Genomic DNA, 22,981 nt, shown 5'->3' on the forward strand with positions numbered 1-22,981 from the left:
TGACCCAACATAGCGCAAGATGAATTAGGCATTGGGTCTCTATCATGAGTACTTCTTGCGGTACTAAGACCTTGGGTTCCCCAGATGCGTGCAGTATTAAGGAACAGACGTAGCAACTCGCATTAGTCATTCGCCTTCCCATTGCACTCATGTCAGAGTACCAACTGTTCAAGTGTTCACGATGACGAATATCTTCTACTGCATCTAGTCCTAAACCATGATATGCATCATATTTATGTTGCTGTGCTTGTTTTTTCCTTCTGTTATTACGTATCGCATGCCTTTTCACGATTGGACTTCTGCTGCTAGTATTATTTACATTACTGCTTCCATTATACAAGAGATTTTTTACATTCAGCATTAGTATTTGAAACATTTTGCTATAACATATTGTGGTTTGGGTGCTGCTACTATTTGCAAGGGTTGCATTATACATTGGTCTGGTTTTCGTTATAGTGGTTGGTTCTGAGATGTTGAATGGTACTTTCATTCATCCTTTCATTCGGGTTCAGGCCTGGGCTGGAACTTAGCATTATGACAGAGGAGGACGTGGGGGTCAGGATGAATTTAGCTACCATGGAGCGTCTAGGGGCGAAACTAGCGATAGTGGAAGGTACAGTGACATTAAAAGGTAATTCAGTACCATTCGAAGGTAATCTAGTGACATTTGAAGGTGTACTCATGTTCTATGTTCCCGTAGTCCCCTCCCCCCTTCTTTTAGATGGCCAGCCCAGATAAAAGACATTCCCCAATAAATTCCTAATGCAAACATCATTACCCCAAACAAAATAGCCATAAAGTGGAGGCCACAGATGTAAGTATACATTCTAGTACTACTAACACTGTCTCCATCTACTGCAGCTGAGGAGTATCTGGGCGTGGTCATTTCCATCGCTGGCATACCTGCAATTTTAGAAAAAACAGGGACGGGAAGGGAAAGTGAGGTGGGGAGGGGATGAGGAATGAAAAAGGGAAAGAGAGAGAGAGAGAGAGAGTTTTAATTCACGTAGTGATGCTGTAGCAGCAATGCATGTTTTCCTTCTTTTTGCACATGCAATTAATATAATCAGCAAGAGGCTACGCAAGTTGAGGTAGTGTTTTTGTCTTCATTTTGGACACTTAGTGTTGTGTCCATTCGAGCCGTGTGAACATCTGAGAGGTGTATCCAATATCTCAACCCCTTCACCTTCACTGTGAGGGGGGTGGAAAACACCACTTCGTAGGGCCCATGGAACCCGGGGTTGTTCCATTTTCGCATGAAGCTCCTGACATATACCAGTTCCCCCGGCAACAATGGTTGTGCGGGGGTGGTGTCAGCTTGTGGGTCAGTTGTCATCTGTGCTTCTTCTGTGTGTGGCAGAGCCATTTGTTTTGCGATACATTTTATCACACGTGTCAGTTGGGACAGATATTGTTTAAACTCTTCCCCCAGGATTGCTGCTGCTCTGTGAGCATTCAATGCTCTCCTCACTGGTTATAGGGGCGTCTGCATGTGCCTGACAGTTAATATTTCGTGGGGGGACAGTTGGTGGTCCTTACTGGGCTGTGTGCACAGATGAAACAGGGCCAGGGGCAGGCAATACACCCAATTCATTTTTAGGGTGTTACACGGTTTGGAGAGTCTACTTTTAAGGAGGCTGTTCATCCTTTTTACCACTCCATTTGCTTGTGGGTGGTAAATGGAACACATGCAATGTTTTATTCCTAAAAGGGCTGTTATTTCTTTGAACAGCTCATTGAAAAAATGGGTGCCATCATCTGATCTTAAAATATCACACACTCCCCATCAGGGGAAGACCTCTCCGACAAGGAATTTTGCAGCACACTTGGTATCTGGGTGGGCACATGGACCGGCCTCAATCCACCTCGAAAATGGACCCACCACCACAATCAGATATCATGCCACATTGCATTGTTTTCCCATGTCTGCGTAGTCAATGTGCAGCTCACGGAAGGGACCAATGGGGCGGGGCAAGGTTCCTCTTAGTGTTCTTAATGTCATGCCTGTACTAAACACTTGGCAGGTGTACATTGGATCACCATTGTTGAGAGGTGCTCCTGTAGATTTGGAACAAACCAGTCTTCTTGAATGTCTGCTGCAATGTGTTGCTTAGAGCTATGGGACGGGTAATGCAATTGCTCGAAGGCTGTATGCAATAATTCCACTGGCATAACTACTTTCCCTGTGCTTTGTTGTTTCCATAAGAGATCCGTGGGTGACTGTGCGTACCCACGTTTGAGCCATATGTCCTGTTCTTCTGGGGGTGCTCTACGCTGCAGCTCAATCACCTGGCAATAGGGAGAGCTGTGTATGCACCTGTGTCTGGCCTGGTGTTTACTGTGGTTACAACGTATTCAGCAGATGTTGGCACTGGGGGATATGCTGCGGCTTTCGCTGCCTTGTCGGCTGCTGCGTTTCCCAGCACGATTTTGTCTGTGGTGTGTGTATGTGCTACACATTTGACAACCACCACCACAGAGGGCTTCTTCGAGAGCGGAAATCAATGTGTTGAGCAGGGCGGCATGATGTACTGGGGAGCCATCTGCTCTTCTGAACGCCCTCCTTCGCCAACGTGACAAACCTGCGTGCACCGTGGTGGTGACATAGGCAGAGTCTGAATAGATGGTGGCATAGCACCCCTTAGAGGCCTGAACGGGTTTCTAAGAGCACTACCAGTTCAGCTGCCTGTGCCGAATAATGTGTGGGTAGTCTCCTCATTACAAATGATTCATATTCTCCCTCCTCCAGGCGTACCACTGATGCCCCAACATGTCTTTCACTTGTTTCTTGATCAATTGATGCTGACCCGTCAACAAAGAGGATTTGTCACTCCTCTAGGGGGCTGTCTTTGACTTTGGGGATATCATCATCTTCCCCGTCATAAGATGCACAGTCATGCTGCTGCAAACCTTCGGCAGTGCATGGCAGTGTGATGAATGTGGCAGGATTTACTGTCTTGCACCTTACAACATGGATGTGGGCGCTCGACAATATTAATTCATATGCTGATGCTCTCTGTGTGGTGAGTGTGGACTTTGGATGATCTAGAATCGCGAAAAGTGAATGCTCCACATACAACGTAACTGAGCACCCCATGACAATTGTGGAGCATTTTTCAATCGCAAAGTCTGCAGCTGCAAGAGCTTGTTCGCAGGCGATTTGTCCCTGCATGACAGAGTCGAGTATGCATGTGTTTCACTGTGAGTGGTTTGGGAGTGGCACTCACATTTGCTGCTAGGTCAGGAATTATTCTTTTTTCGTCCTTGGAAATGAGTTGCCCAGGTAAAGCACCTCCAGTTGGCAGTATTGGAGTTGTGCCTTGTCCACCTTGTACCCTTCCCTTGCTAGCAACTGTAGTAATGTGATAGAGTCCCTTTGACAGCTGTGCTCACTGTTGCTGCAGACCAGTAGGTCATCTACATACTGAATTATCATGCTGGGTACTTGGATGTTCCCTAAGTCTTCATGTAATATCCTGTTAAAAATGCTAGGTCTCCTACAGTACCCCTGGGGCAAACAAGTGTGTTCATAGCGCTTCCCGCCCAGGGTAAAGGCTGTGAGGTACTGCGACGGTGGGTGAAGGGGTACTGAGAAAAATGGGTTTTTCAAGTCCACTACAGTGAAATGGGTCGCCTCTTTGGGGATGCTGCACCAAATGGATGCAGCGTTTGGGACAAGTGGAAACACCTTCTGTACTACGTCGTTAAGGGGTTGCAAATCCTGGATCATCCTCCAACTGCCCCTGTTGCCTTTTTAATGGGGTATATATCCGTATTGCATGGTGAGGTGGAGTGTACTATTATCCCTTGGTGCAACAGGGCCTGCAGTGTTTTTTGAATCCCTTCCTCCGCTTCCCTAAACAGAAGGTACTGTTTCACCCATGGAATTACTGCTCCTGGTTTAATTTTTACAGGGGTCACCTCTTTCAGCATCCCTACATCGTGTGGGTATGTTGTCCATAAATGTGTGGGGACGTATTGCAAGTCAGCCTGGCTAAATGGGGTGGTGCCACTACAGCCATCAGGGGGCTCTGAACATTCCTATATTGCACCATGATCTCACAAGGAATACAGATCTCGAAGATGATTTCTCCATCATTATTACCATCCTCGAAGAGTTCTTCATTGGACAATTGTTGCAGGGGCACATTGAGATCAATTCACAGTACAGTGCGCCATTGGCACCATGAGGATCAGTACCCAGCACTACAATCCTTTTTGCGGACACCACTAGGCCTTCCAAATCTAATGATAGAATTGTGCCAGCAACCAGTTTGGGGAGTACTACAGGTCAGAAAATGAAGTCAGTGGGTACACTCCACTCCTTTCTGGTAATCTGGGGGACTGCTCGGGCGAGGACCTTGATGCCGTAAACAAACATGTCAGGGTTAACAGGGATACCTCTCACTGCGACTTCACTTGCCACGGCATGTATCACCAGCATTTCTCTTAGGGAGCACATCCCAGGAGGGTCACAGATGATACCTCTGTCTGTAAATGAAATTGTCATGTTCAACTTGCTGAACAGATCCCTACCGAGCAAGTTGACAGGAGAACTCTCCGAGTAGAGGAGGGGTGCTCGTACAACCTTCCCTCCCACCTTGACGTCTAGATCTTTGTGTAAGGAACCGGCAAAACAGCCCCAGAGAATCCCTGCGTGTCGAGAGTCTTTCCTGAAAGCGGGAAGTCGTCTTCACTGATGCACGACTTTTCCGCTCCTGAGTCCACCATAAAGATGAATTGTTTATTTCTATCTCTGCCTCCACCAATGGTTCCTCTTCTGGATTAAGGGTCATTGACAGGACTGGACACGCAAGTGCTCTCTGTGGGCTGTCCTAGTCGGGGTATGTGTCTGTCCCAGGAAACAAGAAAGGATTTTCCCCTACTTCTGTAGCCCCTTGATCTGGGTCTGCTGTGCTGTTGGGTGCAGTGCCGAAAGTGTGTCTGTTCTATGCGGCCTGCTGGTTAGGGCAGGGCTGGTTGCATTGCTTGTTTGCTGGTGTGGTTCGTGTTACGGGCCGGGGATCTGAGGGGGTAACTGCGTGTAGGCCTGGTGAAACTCGTGGGCATCAAAGTCATTCAGGGAGTGGGCCCTTGGGGGCTACCTGGGTGGGCATACTCACACTGTTACTGATTGTAGCTATACGTCCCTCCCTGCCTGCTGCCCTGGATGGTAAATGGTCTTGTTCTTTCTTGGGGTATGGGTCTCTGGAGGAACTGAAAGGTGCTGATGTCCGAGTATAGAAGGATGGCAGAAGAACAGCAGTCCTTATCCCAGAATACAGTTCATCAGATGTGCGCAATACCGGTAGTAGTCTATGCAAGGGATGTGAAACTCCTGAATCCAATAGCACTCCGGAATCAAGTGAAACGAATAGAGCTTTGCCACAACAAGACTGGATCAGATACCATGAAAAACACCCTGGGAAATAAGCTACCTAAACAACCCCACAGAGTAGATGGGATACAAGTAGGAGTGCGTGAGGTGTGCGAGGGCAAGATAGTAAGCAGTTCCGAATACCCGAAAGGAAAGGGTAACAGTGGAATGCGCGAGGTGCGCGATGGCAAGATTGTAAACAGTTCTGAATAAACCAGAGGGAAAGGTTAACAGTAGAAGTCTGCGAGGTGCGCGAGTGCAAGACTGCGAGCAATGCCGAAAGGACCCAAGAGGAAACGGTGAAGCCGTACAGAGTGCGGCAAGGAAGGTACGATGACAGGAGAGAAGCCTATCACCCTAAGGAAAGATTAAGCCATGTGCGGTGCGCACGAAAAGTAAAGGAAAGCAAAGTAGGTAAGAGGGCATAAGAGTGAAGGTGAAAGCTCGAAGAAGAAAATTAAACTGTAAGGAAAGGAGATCGCTAGGGAGCGGAAAGAGCCCCAGAACGGGCGAAGGATGAACAAAACAAAGCAGTAGAACCGCGAAGGGAAGACCGACCCAAAAGTTGGATAGAAGAAACTAAGACTATGGAGGGTAGAAACAGCAACCAGAGGGCTGGAACTCCACAACAGAAGACAAGCAGGCAAATTCCACAAAAGACGGATACAACGCAGGGAATAGATGTCCCCGCCCCCTATATAACTAGGCGGCCATCTTAGTGGAAGACTACACTGTTAAGGTGAGTAGAGGATCTGCAGTACTATTACAGGTATTTCCAACATTGCCACAGCCTCCAGGACCGGCGCATGACAGTATGCCCCCTCTTGTGTGGTCTCCTCCCGGATTGCCCAGGTACAGTTGGTTAAAACATTATACGAGTCTAGGTGCATGTATATGGGATCTAGGTTCCCAGGTCCACTCAGTGTCTGGGTACCCTTTCCAATGCACCAGGTATTGTAGCACTCCTCTTCTGTACCTGGAATCAATCAATCTTGCCACCTCATATTCTTCTTGTTCCGGAGAAAGCGATGTGGGAAGCTTCTCACAGGTCCTCTTGAAGGGATCCCTGATGTAAGCTTTGAGAAGGCAGGAATGAAAAACAGGGTGGACTCTCTTTAGCCTTTTGGGCAGTTGAAGTTTGAACGCTACCAGGTTAACTCTGGACAAGATTCGGAATGGACCGATATATCTTGGGGCGAATTTGCCCAAGTGGGTCCATCCTGGCAAAAATCGCGTAGACAACCACACTTGGGTACCAGGCGTCCATTCCGGATTCGGTCTGCGTTTCAGATCAGCATACTTCTTGTACCCCTTGCAGCTATCCTCCAGAGACCTTAAGTCATCCTTGTGGAATTGGCTGAGTTCAGAAAAAAGACTGTCCACAGTGGGGGATCTAGACGTGGTGTATCCTGTCCAAGGCAGATGTTGGGGATCGTACCCATAGGTGCACTTAAATGGCAGTGTGATATGTATTGTTGTAAGCGAATTCAGCCATTGATATGAAATCCGCCCAGACATCTTGCTCTCGGTTACAGAAACAGCGGAAGTATTGTTCGAGATTGGCATTTAAGCGTTCCGTCTGGCCATTCGACTGCGGATGGTACCCAGACGACAATGCTCGTTGAATACCTAACTGCTCACACAAGGATGCCCAGAACTTGGAAGTGAATTGGGTTCTGCGGTCACTCACCAGAGTCCGGGGGAGACTGTGTAGTCTTACTATGTCAAAGAGGAATACTGCAACTGTCTCAGAAGCAGAAGGCACTCCCGGAAGGGCTGAGAAGTGTGCCATCTTACTGTAAGAATCCACTGTGACTAGGTAACTCAACAACAAAGTCCATCGAGGCGTGTTCCCAGTGTCTGGTTGGAAGGGTATCCTGTTGAAGAAGACCTAGAGGTTTGCTTCTAGAGACTTTGTTGGATGCACAAATAGGACAAGAGGACACGTAGGACCTGACGTGAGATCTTGACTGAGTTTAGGCCACCAGAAGTGTCTGGATAGCAACTCTATAGTAGCCTTCTGTCCTTTATGTCCAGCCAAGGGAAGATCATGACACCATCTTAATGCCTTACTCTGAAGGGCTTCAGTGGGTAGGTACAGAGCTTTTCCCTTAAACAGAAGATCTCCCTTTCTATTTATTGGAATCGGAGATAGTCGGATTTCTGACTGTTCCTGGTTCCTGTTTGTACCTCCTGCAGGAAAGTGTTAATCACGGCCAAGAATGTCTTTTCCTGCAACAATCTTTCGCTGCCTTGATAGCCACGTTTATCTTCTCCAAATCTGCATGACAAGGCATCAGCAACGGTGTTGAGGGAGCCAGGAATGTAGGTAATAGCAAAGTCGAAGTGGGAAAAAAATATGCCCAGCGGGCATGCCGGGCATTGGTGCACTCCATCTGTTTTAGCACCTTCAAATTCCGGTGGTCTGTACGTACCAGGAACTGGTGTGCCGCTCCCTGGAGTAGATGCCTCCACTCTTCACACTGTCAAGAATCCGACAGCAGTCAGGCCCTCACTGCGTCCTCAGCTTATGTCTCAACGCTCCACTCTCTCCCCCGCCATGTAAACAACGTGTTTTGCAGGAAAAAAACAGGCAAAAACTTAACGCGTAATGTTTCTTTTTACGGGCGTTGGGGGTTGCCATGGCGACGTTGGTGTCCGGCGTTTAGATCATCACGTGTAAAAGCACATTGCAGGCACATTCAGCTGGTCATGTGACTCTCTCATTCAAATACACTGCCTTTGCTAGCATACAATGCTTCTGAATTTTCCTTTCATTAAGCCTTAATTCATTCTGTTGTGTTATCTGGTTTTCCTGACTCTTGCTAAGTCCCTCGGCTACTCGTTACGTCTTGTCCCCTTGGTTCTTGGTAGCTACGGATGATATACGACCCCTGGAACGCTATTTGGCTTGCTTTGGTTCTACGCTTGGTCCTTGGTTTTTGGCTCGCTCCTTGATCGACCCTGTTCTTCTCATCGGAATTCCTTGCCTCCTGTTTTGTCACACCCATTGCCCAGAAGGTATTGACTCGGTACGCCTTGGATTGCTTTGTTGACATTTCACGTCTTTGGATGAAGTCTTTTTTGCATCATTACAGCTCACACTTCAGTTGAGTTTACCCACGCCTGTCTGGGAACGGACTACCGGCAAGAAATGTCTGCTTTGTGCCCGGACTAGAGACTGCCGTGTGGGCACCCTTTAGGCGTCCTCGTGCCGGCGGGTCCTAGGTGGTTTCAAGCTACTACATCAGTTTGGGATTTCTTGGAATTCTTTTCCACGCTTCAAGACAACAACACTTTGGTAAGACTTTATTACATTTGTTGATTGGTTTCATGTACTGTTCTATTCAGGATGACTCCTTACCTTGTCCTTTTCACTCCATGTATTCAGGATAAAGCCTCCCCTTGGTATAAGAACAGGAATACTAGTTGGCTTTCGATACTGTGCTGTTTACAACAAAGTAGCCATTATTTAGACCTTGTATTGTATTATCATTGCGCATTGCTGTTGTGGTGTTGATCGTGTGCTTTCTTTTGCAGCCAGCTGAGACCTGTGGCATCCACCCATCTTTGGGTCAATAGACCTTTCAATGGGTCAATTTGTTTACTCGTGGGAGTTACATTGGCAGAAAGAACTCGTTGACTACACGACAGGTTCAACTTGCCTAAAGGAGAATACCACTAGTTATACATGTAATTCTGACATATTCAGAAGTTCACCATGGGAGCCATAAATTATCCACTGGCAGCTTTGGCACAGTTGGTTGCTGAATTACGGGCCGATATGGCTGCTGCCCATGAAGCCACGGAACACTGTATCAATGATTTACAAGTCGGGATGCAGGCGGGTGGAGCAGGTGCCTCTGCCCATGTACCAGTTTCTGATTCTGATTCTGGTGGTCCATCTGCTAGACAAGAGCACAAGCCTGTATACATGGCAGCACAATTTCCTCTAGCCCCATCGGAGAGGTTCCAGGGCGACCCTAAGGCATTCCAGATGTTTATCAACCAGTGTCGACTGTATTTTTTTATGTTGTCCAACGTCTTTCCAGACTCCACCACCAAGACAGCCTTTGTCTTTTCTTACTTGGGCGGGACAGCAGCTGTGTGGGCCAATCCATTGCTAAAACCAGGGAGTCATTTACTTTATGAGTGTGATGCCTTGATCACCGTTATGTCACGTGTTTTTGATACCGGGTACAAGTCCCAGGCTACGGATTTGGAACTACTTTCCCTACAACAGGGAGATTCGCCCTTGTTGGCTTACCTAACCAAATTCAACCAGCTAGTGGCGGAAACTGGTTGGCCCGATGAGAAGAAAGCGGCTTTGTTTTACAAAGGTTTGTCAGACTCTTTAAAGAATGTCTTAGCCACGGTGTCTGTAGTGCCCACCACATTTCTGGAGCTTTTGGATTTAGTGCTCCAAATTGACGCACGCAAGGCAAAACGTAAAGGTCAAAGAAGAGGCTTTACGCACATAGCAGCCCCTGTATCCATTTCCCCTGCAGGGGGTGCCGAACCCATGCAAATCGGGGCAGTCTGAGAGCCGTTGCCTCCAGAAGAAAGGAAGCACCATAAGAAGAGAAATTTGTGCTTCTATTGCGGGTCCTCGGATCATTATTTAAAATCATGCCCGAAAAAGCCTAAGAAACAGGGAAATGACAGGGCCCGGCAGTAAAGGGAGCCCCTTTGCCGAGCAGTAGAAACCAGGGCTTCTGCTTTTCGGTACCATTCGATCTGCTTGCTACCCTTGCCTATCCATCTATGGCAGCTTGGTCCACTGAGGCGGACTTAGATTCTGGGGCAACAGGTAATTAAATTGATGCCCAGTACGTGCGTGAATGGGGTATTCCACTCATGACTAAGGAACATCCTGAGTTGGTTAATGCTGTGGATGGGACCACACTACTCTCAGGTTTGGTCACCGAAAACACTATCAACTTAATTATGACTATTGACACAGGACATACGGAGGTAATAAGATTTGACATTATCGCTGCACCTCAGTTTAAGGTCATATTGGGCCTACCCTGGCTAGTCCTGCACAACCCACTGGTTGACTGGCAGGCGAGGTCAGTCGACTTTACCTCAGATTACTGCACTGATCAATGTTTCTCCCCTGGAATACAGACGTCAAGTCTGTGTCATCCGTTAATGGATTCAGCATTAATCGTTGGGGGCATCTCCACAGTCACACTTCCTAAAGAATATGAACAGTATAAGGATGTTGTTGAAAAAGGGGGAGCAGAGGTTCTCCCACCACACCGTCCTTATTACTGCCCTATTGATCTCGTGGAAGGGGCTAGGATTCCGGCAGGGCATGTGTATTCTCTAACGCAAAAAGGAGAACCTTGTACTTAAAGAGTATCTGGATAAAGTGTTAGAAAACGGGTTTGTACGTCCCTACTGTTGCCCTACCGCATCTCCTCTTTTTTTGTGCCTAAAAAGGAAGGCGATTTACATCCATGCATCGACTACAGTCAACTGAATGCCATAACCATTTGTAACTAGTACTCCATACCTCTCATTTGTCTTGTTGGATCAATTGGGGACTTCGGTTCTCTTCACTAAATTGGACTTACGTGGAGCATACAACTTGGTGAGAATGAGACAGGGGGACAAATGAAAAACAGCCTTCAAGACAAAATATGGCCTTTTCGAGTATCTTGTCATGCCATTCGGCCTTTGTAATGCTCCAGCCACATTCCAAAGTTTAATCAATGACGTTCTGAGTGATATGGTAGACCAGTATGTCATAGTATATTTAGAAGACATATTAATATACTCTGCATCTCATGAAAACCATGTGAAACACGTCTCTGCAGTTCTGCAACGGCTACGAGATAATCACCTCTATGCAAAGTTGGAGAAGTGTTTGTTCCATGTAAGAGAGGTTGAATTCTTGGGCTATGACATCTCTGTTGAAGGTGTTAAGATGAGCAGATCCAAGGTTAAAGCCGTCTTGGAATGGCCAACAACCACCTCCGTTAAGGCAATCGGTTCTTGGCTTTGCAAATTTATATCAGCGGTTTGTCCGCTCTTTCTCGGAAACAGTTGCCCCTTTAACGGCCTTAACCAGTAGTAAACGCCAGTTTGCTTGGAGTATAGAAGCTCAACAGGCGTTTGACTCTACAAAAGCAGCCTTTACTATGGCGCCTGTGCTCCAGCATCCTGACCAGGAACGCCCTTTCTATGTAGAAGTGGATGCTTCAGATGTAGCGGTAGGAGCAGTCCTATCACAATTGTGCACAGATTTAGGTATTTTGCATCCGGTTGCCTACCATTCATGGAAACTCACACAACACAAACAGAATTACACCATTACGCTGTAAGAGATGCCTTCCAGGTGTGGAGACATCAACTTCTCGGTACGGCTACTCCAATTCAGGTATACACCGACCACAGAAACCTGCTGGCTTTGCAGTCAGTTAAGTGTACGACTGCTCGTCATGCCAGGTGGCATGAGTTTTTCTCCATGTTCAATTTCGTTATGACCTATCGCCGTGGCCCTTTTTTAAAAAAAAATGTTTTATATTTGTTTATGGTTCAATTACAAAATGTAGAACCTTTACAAAATTATTATCAATAGTCAAAAGCATATTTACATTTATATTTTTTTATATTTAAAATTACATATACATTACTTCCTAAAAACCTACACAAAGGCCCTGGCCCTTTACATTCAAAAGCCGATGCGTTATCTAGGATGCATGGGGCTTCCCTACCACGTACCTTGGATGGTAACATACTCTTACCCAATCAGGTGGCTTGTGGCTGCACTTTGCAACCCTCATTGAAGTCATCTATACAAGAATGGGTGGCTACAAAACCCGCTGAACTAAAGGAATACAACATGGACATTGTTCAGTCATTACCATATATTCAGGGTCAGGTTTTCATTCCAGATGCGGCCACTAGACGCATCACGCTAACATGGTGTCACGATTCACTTGTGGCTGCTCATCCTGGTAGACGCAAAACCATTGAGCTATTGAGACGTTGGTGGCCTACGTTATCACGGGATTTATTTATTTATTTGGATTTATATAGCGCCCAGCGGCCCGTAGGCATCGTGGCACTGTTACAGTATATTCACATAGTGCATGTTATGACATTTGTTAAGTAATTGTAGACATTTAATGGCAGTGTTGAGGGTGTTCCGAGGTTACAGAGGAACAGCGTTATAAGCAATGCAGTGGTAGACGGTTTAGTTAAAAAGCTTTGTTTTTAGTACTTTTCTAAATGTTGTGAGGGATTCTTCCTTTTTTAGGTTGAGCGGAAGCGAGTTCCATGCTTTGGGGGCTAGTACTTCAAAGCTGGCACTGCCAGCTTTAGCTCTGTTAAATGTAGGGACTGAGAGTAGGTGTGTATAATGGTCCAGTTTTGGTCTGTGGGCAGGAGCCTGGTGTATTCTTTCAGCTAGGTAAACTGGGGCGGTCTGGGCAAGGCATTTGTGTGTGATTGTGAGGGCCTTAAAAGTAATGCGTTCTTTGATTGGGAGCCAGTGGGCGTCTTTTCTTGCCTGGGAGATGTGCTCTCTCCTCGGGATACTGAGTGCAGCTCTGAGGGAGCTGTTTTGTGCAATTTTCAGTTTGTTTATGTTGTTTGCGGAGGTGCCTAAGTGTAGGATGTTACAGTAATCCAGCTTTGCGCCAATTGTGGCTCTGGTAATGTTGAGGCTGTTCTTTGGTGATAGATAGGGTTTGACAGCATTTATAATTTTAGAGGTAAGTGCTGCTGATGAGGATACGGTGCTAACTTGCCTATCCATTGATAAGGTGGAGTCTAGGTAGACACCAAGGGTTTTCACTGCAGCAGAGGTTGTAATAATAGTGTTCTAAATGCTGAAGGAGCTGTATTTGTCGTCTATTTTTTTTAGGGATTCTTTGGGGCCCACCAGTAGTATTTCTGTTTTTTCCCCGTTGAGACATAGGCCATTTGCAGCCATCCAAGCCTGGATGCGTGCATGTGTCTCCTGGAGGGTGTTGAGGTCTTGCTCATAGTTACCTGTTAGAGGGAGAAGAATGTGTGTGACATCGGCATAGTTGGTAAAGGGTATGCCGAAGTCTTCTAGGTCGCTGAAGTGGAGGAGAGTGAATAGATTATAGAGCATTGTGGAGGTACAAGAACTCTGTGGGACTCCACATCCAATGGGCGATGGAGAGGCCGATGCTTGGTCAGAAAACACTCTCATATCTCGACCATCCAGGAAGGAGGTGATCCAAGCGGTGGCTTCTTGGGAGAAGTGAGCTTTGTCAGTGAGATGTTTACATAGGATCTTGTGATCGACCAAGTCAAAGGCCGCTGAGAGATCCAGGAGTAGGAGGAGTGAGGATTTGCCTTTGTCCATGGCTTCGAGTAATTGGTTCTTAAGGTCAAGTAGTGCTGACTCTGTGCCATGGCGAGGGCGGAAGCCAGATTGCCTTTTTCCGAGAGTGTTGTGATCTTCTAGGTAGGACTGAATCTGTAGATATGCGGCCTTTTCCAGAATTTTCAACAGGAATGGCACAGTGGTGATTGGATGGTAATTGTTTGGGGAGTCAGGGTCAAGGGTAGGTTTTTTTAGTAGAGGCCGAACCCAGGCTTCCTTAAGGGTGAGCGGGACGGTGCTCGTTGCGAAGGAGGCATTGATGAAGGTGGTGACGAATGGGGCTAGGGCTGTTGCACAATCTTTAACTAAGTTGGCTGGGCAAATGTCTCCTTTACATAGCAATGGTTTGATATGCTTCATTATCAGTAGTACTTCAGGAATAGTTACTTCCCTAAATGCGAAGGGTTTACGTGCGTTTTTGGTGTGTGGTGTGTTTTCAGCTAGTGGGTTGACGGGAGGCTTAGGTGGTGGCGGTTTGGCTTTAGGCAGTTTGTCAGATTGATCTTTGATTTTGTTCTGGAGTGTTTTGATTTTGTCAAGCATGGCATGTTGGATGTTGTTACACCATGATTCGTTTTTCTCGGTAGGCTGTGTGGAGGTAGGGGGAATAGTCAGCTCATTGTAGATGGCGAATACCTCTTTGGACTGGGAGTTAGCTTTCTCAATTCTAGCGTTGTATGTGGCAGCTTTGGCCTTTGATATGGCCTTTTTGTATTGTTTGGCAACTGTGAGGTAAGTATCCCTTGTGGTAGTGGAGGGATTTTTTTGCCAGACGGTTAATACTGCTCGTTTTGCGGTTCGGGCAGCCTGGAGTTCTTGTGTGAACCAGGAGTTAGCATGGAGTATGTGCTTGGCTTTTTTTATTTCCAGTGCAGCTACAGCATCTAGTACATCTTTAAGAGTGGTGTTGTAGATCTCTACTAGTGTTGTAGGGTCGTTAGATGAGGATGGGCCAGGGCCGAGGTTTCAAGGAGGGGGAGTATTCTGTCGATGGTGAGCAAATTTTTCGATCTTGCCAAAGTGGCTGGCGCGGGTAGACTTGGGTTCCCTCCTGTTTTTAAGGGTATAAGGAAGTGCAGTAAGTGGTGGTCTGTCCATGGGAGAGGGGTGTTAGAGCTGATGTCGGCCGCACAGTTGTGATCCGCAATCCAGTCTAATATGCAACCTTTGGAGTGGGTTGGGTCGTTCACTAGTTGGGTGAAGTCTTGGAGGGCTTTAGCGAGGGCTTTGCTTTTCTTGTCTTTTGGGTCCTTGAAACCCAGTTTGAAGTCTCCTAGGAGAATGGCTCTTGAGTTGTCCCCTAGGATGTGAGTGATGTTGGGTTGGAAGTCGAGAGTGGGGCCTGGCAGACGGTAGACAATGTGTATTGTTATGGTGTCATTTGGTGAAGGAGATATTTTTGCTGATAGTGTGTCAAAGTTATCAGCTTCCGCAGTCTTAAGTTGCCTAGCGTTGAGAGTTTCCTTGAGAATTAGGGCGACTCCTCCTCCTTTACTAGAGGTTCTATCTTGGAGTAGGATGATGTACCCTGGTGGTAAGGTCTGGCAGACGGCTGGACCTGATGCTTCATGTAGCCATGTCTCAGTAACAGCTAGTATGTCTAGGTCTAGATCTGTAATGAGATCATGAATCTACAGCATGTGCTGGCAAGGAGCGTGCATTGGTAAGTGCACATTGGAGCCGTGTTTTCTGTTTGTCCCATGTTTTGGTTGTTGCATGCATACTATTCAGGGTGATGGTTTTACTGGAGATTTTTGGTATGGGGTGGTGGTCGGTAATGGTGGAAAGTGGGAATGTTTTTCAGGGTAGGTCTTAGTGGTGGCTGAGCAGCGAGTAGTGCAGCAGCCTAGCCTCTGATTTCTCAGGTGGGAAGGCATGGGGTGGGTGTTGGCTTGTGAGCTGTGGAGTAATTTAGGCCGGTTCCCTTAGGGACCACTGCAAAAGATTTAAGACTACAGGTGTTGGCAGTAAACCCACTTGGTAGCAGCCTGCACCACCCAGATTTACCTGGTAGCTGTGGCTGAGCAGTCAGACCTCCCTCAAGAAGAGTTAGGCAGTATGCAGAGTATACACAATAGGCACTCAGGTACAATAATACAAGCAAACACTGACCAGAGCTTTGGTATCAAAGTATATAATTATTTATTTAAAAACACACAGTTGAAACACTCCAGCACTCTTATTGTAAAATATTCTAAACACGGTTACTATTGTAATATATACACCCCTTTTTCCTTATCAGATAAGTCACAGTAAAACACCACTTATTTTCATACAGAGGTGAGCGCTTAACTAGATGGCACTCCAATAAGTTTGTGAGAAAGGGAAGGAAAAAGAAAGAATATGAAATGGTACACCCCTCTAAGATTCAGGAACACGGTTAGCAAGGCAGAGAGCAAAAAAGTCACTGGTGAGCCAAAGTCCAAAGGCTGGGCCCACTCTTAGAGAGAGCAGAGCACAAATGCGCCCAAGATCACACAGTTACACTATGCTTAGAAAGTCTTGCAGAGGGTTCAAAAAGGGTTTAGAGAGGCTTTAAGAAAGTTTAGCCAGGGTGTCCCAGACTAACCCAGGTTCGAAAGCCGGGGGCTAAATCTACCCCGTACAGTCGGTAGCAAGGGAAGCCAGGCGGGACACGGTACCTTAAGTGGGAAGGATCCTCCAGCGGTGGCAGTTGTTCCTGGTAGTGGGTGCAAGTTGCGTTGTCGTCCAGGGGAAGAGAAGATCTCGACTTGGAGGAAAGATGAAGGTCGTTGCACTACCAGGGAAGAAACCAGCCGCGGAGTCTTCCGGTTAAAGGTGGTACCTTTGTTTCGCGGTCGTGGTAAAACGTGGTATCCCGGTTGCCGGGGAGCTTGGCACGGGCAAGGCAGCCACGAGATACGTCGGCAAAGCGAAAAGACGGTGAAACTGGTTATCCCCACCAGTCAAAGGAAGAAGACTCTCCGGCGGGAGATCTCCTCTGTCGTTGGGAAAAGTGGTGAGGCAGTCCAGCAGGGCTCCACCGGTGGTGGTGTCGTGGCAGGTCGGCTCAGCTTCCCCCTCATCGGATTCTTAGGTCCTGTGGTGACTTCTGAAGTTCCAGTCCCCAAAGCCCTGCTTTTATGCAGCAAACCCCCATTCACTCAGCCTAGCTGTCACTCAAACATGCTCAGTGGTGAGCCGGCCGGCTCAGCACTTGGGCCAATCAGGATGGAGTGCGACTTGAGTTGCCTAGGCAACTCAGTCCAGGGTGCCTACATTTCCCTCCACCCCTCCTAAGTACCCCAGACAGAGTGGCACCACTTTGGAGGGCTTCTGTGGAGAAGCCCGCCAAAAAGTGGAACAAAGGGCTCGACTTGGGTTGGAGTCACAGAAGAGAACACAAACGCCATTTTAGAATCAAGTTTTGGCAAAAAATACCAACCGGAGAGTTAATATTAATTAAATAAACCAGCGGTATGTTCGAGGCTACCGTAAATAATTAAATAAAGATAGTAGCCTAAAACAATGGGAAATCCCATAGGAAAATATTTGCGGTTGAATATAAAAAGTAGTATCCACTGCCATCAGCCAAAACTCGATCAAGGGGGACGGAGACGGGCCCCCTCGACTAACAGACCCTGGGGCAATCGAATTGCCCCAGCCAGTACGTCCACAATATGATGGTTTGTACTGGTTCTGTTCATAATTTAAGACTAGTAAAGTCAATGGTGACTTTACATGCCCTGGGAGACAGTAGTCAGTCCCAGGGTATGGAGTCTATACTGGGGGGTCACTATGACACCCCTGTGTCACTGCACTGAGGGTGCTGTGTAACACACATCACAAAAACACATGAAGCCCTATGAAGTAAAAGACCCCATAGCCCATTAAACACATCTAGATTCAAAGAAACACACTCAAATCATGCCCAAGAGTGAGGGTAAAAGAGTCTCACTCTTGGCAGGAGAAAAAAATAAACCCCAAAAATCCAGCAAAGCTGCTGGGGGACTCACTAGGTTAGGAAATTCAGCCTAAACAGAGAATTCTCCCTAACACTCGCCCCCCGTCCCCAGACTAAGGGACAGGAGGATTTAATCCACTCCTGGATGAACCTCATACCTCTAGTCGATGACATACATCCTAGAGAGTCCATCAGCATTTTGATGGTGACACCCTGGCCTGTGCTCAATGGTGAAATAAAACCCTTGCCGGCAGATTGACCATCTCAATAGTTTTGGATTTTCTCCCTTCATTTGCATTAACCATCTCAAGGTTTGGTGGTCAGTCTGAATGACAAAAGTAGAACCATACACGTATGGCCTAAACTTCTTCAGTGCCCACACAATAGCAAAGCATCCTCTTTCTATTGTTGCCCACCTTGTCTCAGGATCCTTCAGCTTACGGCTGATGAAGCAAATGGGGTGCTCCCTACCCTTCTCATCCAGTTGGCTTAGGACTGCACCTATACCTACATTGGAAGCATCAGTTTGTACAATGAAAGTTTGGTGGTAGTCAGGAGCTCTCAATACTGGAGCTTGGCAAAGAGCTTTCTTCAGTTTTTCAAAGGCCTGATTGCACTCCTCATTCCATTTGACCTTTTTAGGGAATTTTGGAGAGGAGATTACATTCAGTGGAGAAGCTATGGTCCCATAGTTCTCAATGAAATTCCTGTAGTACCCAGTGAGGCCTAGGAAGGCTCTCACTTGGGTTTGAGTAGTAGGTGTTGTCCAATTTTGCACAGCTTCAATCTTGCTGAGCAAAGGCCTTATTTCTTCACCCCCTACCGCATGCCCAAGGTAGACCACCTTACTTTGACCTATCTGGCATTTACTTGCCTTGATAGTCAAATTGGCATGTCCAAGAGCCTGCAAAACATGTCCTAGGTGGTTCACAAGATCCTCCCAGGAGTGGCTGAAGACTGCAATGTCATCCAAGTATGCCATGCAGAAGTCCTCCATCCCAGCTAGAACTTGGTTCACCATCCTTTGGAATGTAGCAGGTGCATTTTTTAATCCAAAAGGCATGACCTTAAACTGGTCCAAGCCAACTGGGGTGGAAAATGCAGTTTTCTCCTTGGCATGGTCTGTCAAGGCTATTTGCCAATAGCCTGACGTAAGGTCAAATGTGCTGAGGTACTTGGCTGCACCAAGTTTATCCACCAACTCATCTGTCCTAGGTAAAGGGTGGGCATCAGTCTTGGTGACTGCATTAAGAGCTCTATAGTCCACACAGAATCTCAAGTCTTTGGACCCTGCCTTTGGTACTAACACAACTGGGCTAGACCATGGACTAGTAGAGGGTTCTATTACCCCGAGATCAAGCATCTTCTTGACCTACCCCTTGATATGGGTTCTCACATTTTCTGACATTCGGTATCCTCTGCTTTTGACTGGCAGACAGTCACCAGTGAGTATCTTGTGCTGTCCCCAAGGGGTCAAGCCTGGTGAGAGTGAGAACAGGGAGGCAAACTGATTTAACATAGATTTGTACTCCTCTTGTTGCTCAGGTGTCAGATCTGAAGAGAGATTGACTCCTTCAATTATTTCATCTAAAGGTACACCTCTGAGGAGATCAGGGAGAGACTCACTCTCTTCTTCCTCTTCTTATGAAGCTAGAAGCAAGGCTCCTACTTCAGGTCTGGAGATGTACGCTTTTAGTCGGTTGGTGTGGAAGACTCTAGGAGCTTCCCTGGGTCTGCCCAGATCCACCAGATAGTTGACCTCTCCAAGTTTTCCCACAACTTTGAAGGGTCCCATCCATTTGTCTTGCAAGGCCCTCTGCCTTGTTGGGAGCATAACGAGAACTAGCTGGTCTTGAGTGAACTCAACCATGTTAGCCTTTTTGATCATGCCAATGCTTGACCAAAGCTTGTCCAGCTTTCAGGTTATCACTAGCTTCTGCCATCATGTGTGACATTCTCCTTCGGAGACCTATCACATAGTCAGTCACTCTGACTAGCTTGAGGGGAGGAGCGCCTTCATACCCCTCCTTAATCAGGGCCAATGGATCTCTGACCGGATGGCCATAGAGAAGTTCAAAGGGAGAATAACCTACTCCCTCTTGAGGGACTTCTCTAATAGCAAAGAGAAGCCATGGCAGTAGAAGGTCCCACTTTCTTTTCAGAGGTTCCTCTAAAGCACCTATCATGCTCTTCATGGTTCTGTTAAATCTTTCTACCAGCCCATTGGTTGGGGGTGGTAGGCGGTTGAGAACTTGTAAGTAACTCCACAGGTTTTCCACATGGCTTTCATGTAGTGGGACATAAAGTTTGACCCCCTGTCGGATATTACTTCCTTAGGAAACCCAACCCTGGTAAAAATACCAAGTAGGGCCTTAGCCACAGCCGGAGCTGTAACAGTTCTCATAGGTATTGCCTCAGGGTATCTAGTAGCATGGTCTACTACAACAAGGATAAACCTGTTGCCTGAGGAGGTAGGGGGATCAAGGGGACCAACAATGTCAATCCCTACCCTCTCAAATGGGACTCCCACAACTGGGAGAGGCACTAATGGTGCCACATTCTTGGCGCCAACCTTACCAGAAGTTTGGCAGGTATGGCAGCTCTTGCAAAACTTATCTACTTCGGCCCCCATTTTTGGCCAATAGAAGTAGAGTGAGAGCCTTTCCTTGGTCTTCTTGAAACTCAAGTGACCAGCCAAAGGAATCTTGTGGGCTAAGTGCAAGAACTGTTGTCTGTTTTCTTGAGGTACTACAAGGCGTTTGTAGTCTCCAGGTCCAGACTCAGTTGGTTCACTGTAGAAGAGGCCATCTTCCCAGTGCAACCTATACTTCCCAGGCTCTTGCCCATCAGCCTGAGCAGCTGCCTGTTGGCGGAGACCCTCCAGAGTTGGACATTCTCTTTGTCCCTTACGGAAAGCTGCCCTGCTGGGCCCACCTTCTGCCAGTAAAGACTGCAGCTCAGGATGGTCCTCAGGGTCTAGATCTCCAATAAGTTCTTGGCCTCCCACTAGCTCTTCTTCAGAGTCTAGTTCAACCATACAGGGTTGTACCTCCCTCTCAGCCTCAGCTGGAGGTGGAGTTACAGGTGTAACTGTTGGAAGCACTGGAGTGCTTGCTGCTGACTTTTTCCTAGGAGTCTTGGATTGCCCCTTTGCTCCGGATCTGGTAGTTACTGCAATGAGTTGCTCCAGGGGTAAAGGAGTGATCTCTGTCATCATCTCCTGAGATAACCCTCTCGGGGTTTTCTCTCTTGCAGGTTTTGTGAGCTCCTGTAACCTTTTACTAAGGGGTCTGGGGGCATGTGACACAACTCCAAGAGCTTTTAGGTCATTACCCAACAGAACCCTACCTGGCACTTCACATTGTACACTGACAGGTATTTTTACAGCCATGTCATTACACTGGATGAGAACTGGTAACTGGGGACACATTTGCACAGGCCCTCCAGCTAACTTGGTGAGGCATTTGGGTGCCTTAGCAACATCCTCTGCCTTGAAAAATGATTCATCCACCACAGTTATGCTGGCCCCAGTGTCTCTAATGGCAGGAGTCTCCTGACCATTTACCTGGACACTGGCCCTCATTACGACCCTGGCGGAAAGGGGAAAACGATGGCGGAAATGCAATACCGCCATCGAATAGCGCTCGGTGCGACTATGACCCGTCACCGCAAAGTACGAAGCCATTAGCGACACCGTAGTGAACGCCAACGCTAACTGCACTAAGCACGCGCGCGCGCGCGCCATGCCAAACCGCAAACACCACCATGGTGCAACGGTACGCCAATTCCGACCCTAGCGGACATGTACCTAACGCCATCAGGCATGGCGGAATGGACCATTCCGCCATGGCGAGAAGTACGGCATCGCGAATCAACCGTAAACGGCCCCACTGAGTGCCTGTACACCGCTCCCTGCCCACAAAGTACAACTCCCTGTAGGTGCAATGAAGTCACAATGCAACCATTGAAATGTACAAAGCACCCATGCATGCCAACGAACAAAAGAAACACAAGAGGGGCCAATGGGAGCTGCAGGGCACAGATGGCACGAATACAGAAGCCATCCCAATGGACATGACCACAGTCCCCCCCCCCGAAACGCACGCAAACACAGGCACCTGTGACCAGCAACATTCCGAAAATCACATCATTCCACCAGTCCACCTGGCTGACCGCCATCTGTCACACAAAACCCAATCCCCCGCCCCTGAGCATGACAACATCCAAACTGTCATATAGGCAGCCCCCATCCCTGACCTCACGGGCTCAGTAGGCAAACGCGCCCAGCACAGTACCACGCAACTAAACCCCGAAGCAGGAACCCAATGCAGATCTCCTCACAATACATCGCCCCACATATAGGCACATGCCACATCACTTGCAAAGAAAAACGCTACACGGCCCAAATCAGAATAGAAATTTAATGCACAACAAAATCACCCAGCCCATACAGCCATCAGGCCATGAACTCCAAAACACATTTCACCATTGTGGGCTGCATCCGCAAGAAATGACCAGCCACTACTTGTGTGACGCCCTGTCCCATCATGGTACACAGAGCCACAATCACGTACGAAAAGGCAAAAAGGAAGCGCACACAACCGCAGGGCCGTCCCAATGGGGAGGCACTAGTCCAGCTGAAAGGCCGAAATGTTGCTCCGAGCCACCAGTACTGCGTAAGGGCATGTGGGCCACTGGCGATCGTCCCATAAGATCGTAATGCTGCTCCACCGATTAACACGAAGCAGCAGGTGTCGGGAGTAAAATCCATCTGCAGGAGTGGCATACAGATGGCAGTGGCAAAAGGGTAGGAGATACCTGTCACCCAAAAGAAAAGAACAAGAACAGAATGGCCATCAGAACTACATTCGAACAACTCACTTCAATGAGCACACGAAATCCACAGCCATATGCATGCTAGGCCACTCCAAAGGATCATCAACACCCCAAAGCCACTTGCGACTCATAACCATCTATACCTAGGTGTAAACACCATCACGAACGAGTGTACCTGTGCATGCGTCTGCCAAAACAGACTCCATCAGATGGGAATGTTAACGTGCATGGACACAAGTGTCTGAGGGCGCGTCGAGACAGGGAGGGCTCAACAAGGCCAGATAGACGATGGTCCCACTATGGCAGCCCTGCATCACATAGCGTAGGGGAGGCGGAAAGATCCCAAGAAGCCCTGTACATGGCAAACTCTGTATCAAATCACCTGCCCATGCATCCATTCATCATTCCCCCATCCCGGGATCAAAACGCCTGAATATTTACTCACATGACATTAGAAACATCCATTGAGACT

This window comes from Ambystoma mexicanum, chromosome 6p (assembly GCF_040938575.1).
Source record: "Ambystoma mexicanum isolate Mex_15411 chromosome 6p, UKY_AmexF1_1, whole genome shotgun sequence".
Taxonomy (NCBI): domain Eukaryota; kingdom Metazoa; phylum Chordata; class Amphibia; order Caudata; family Ambystomatidae; genus Ambystoma; species Ambystoma mexicanum.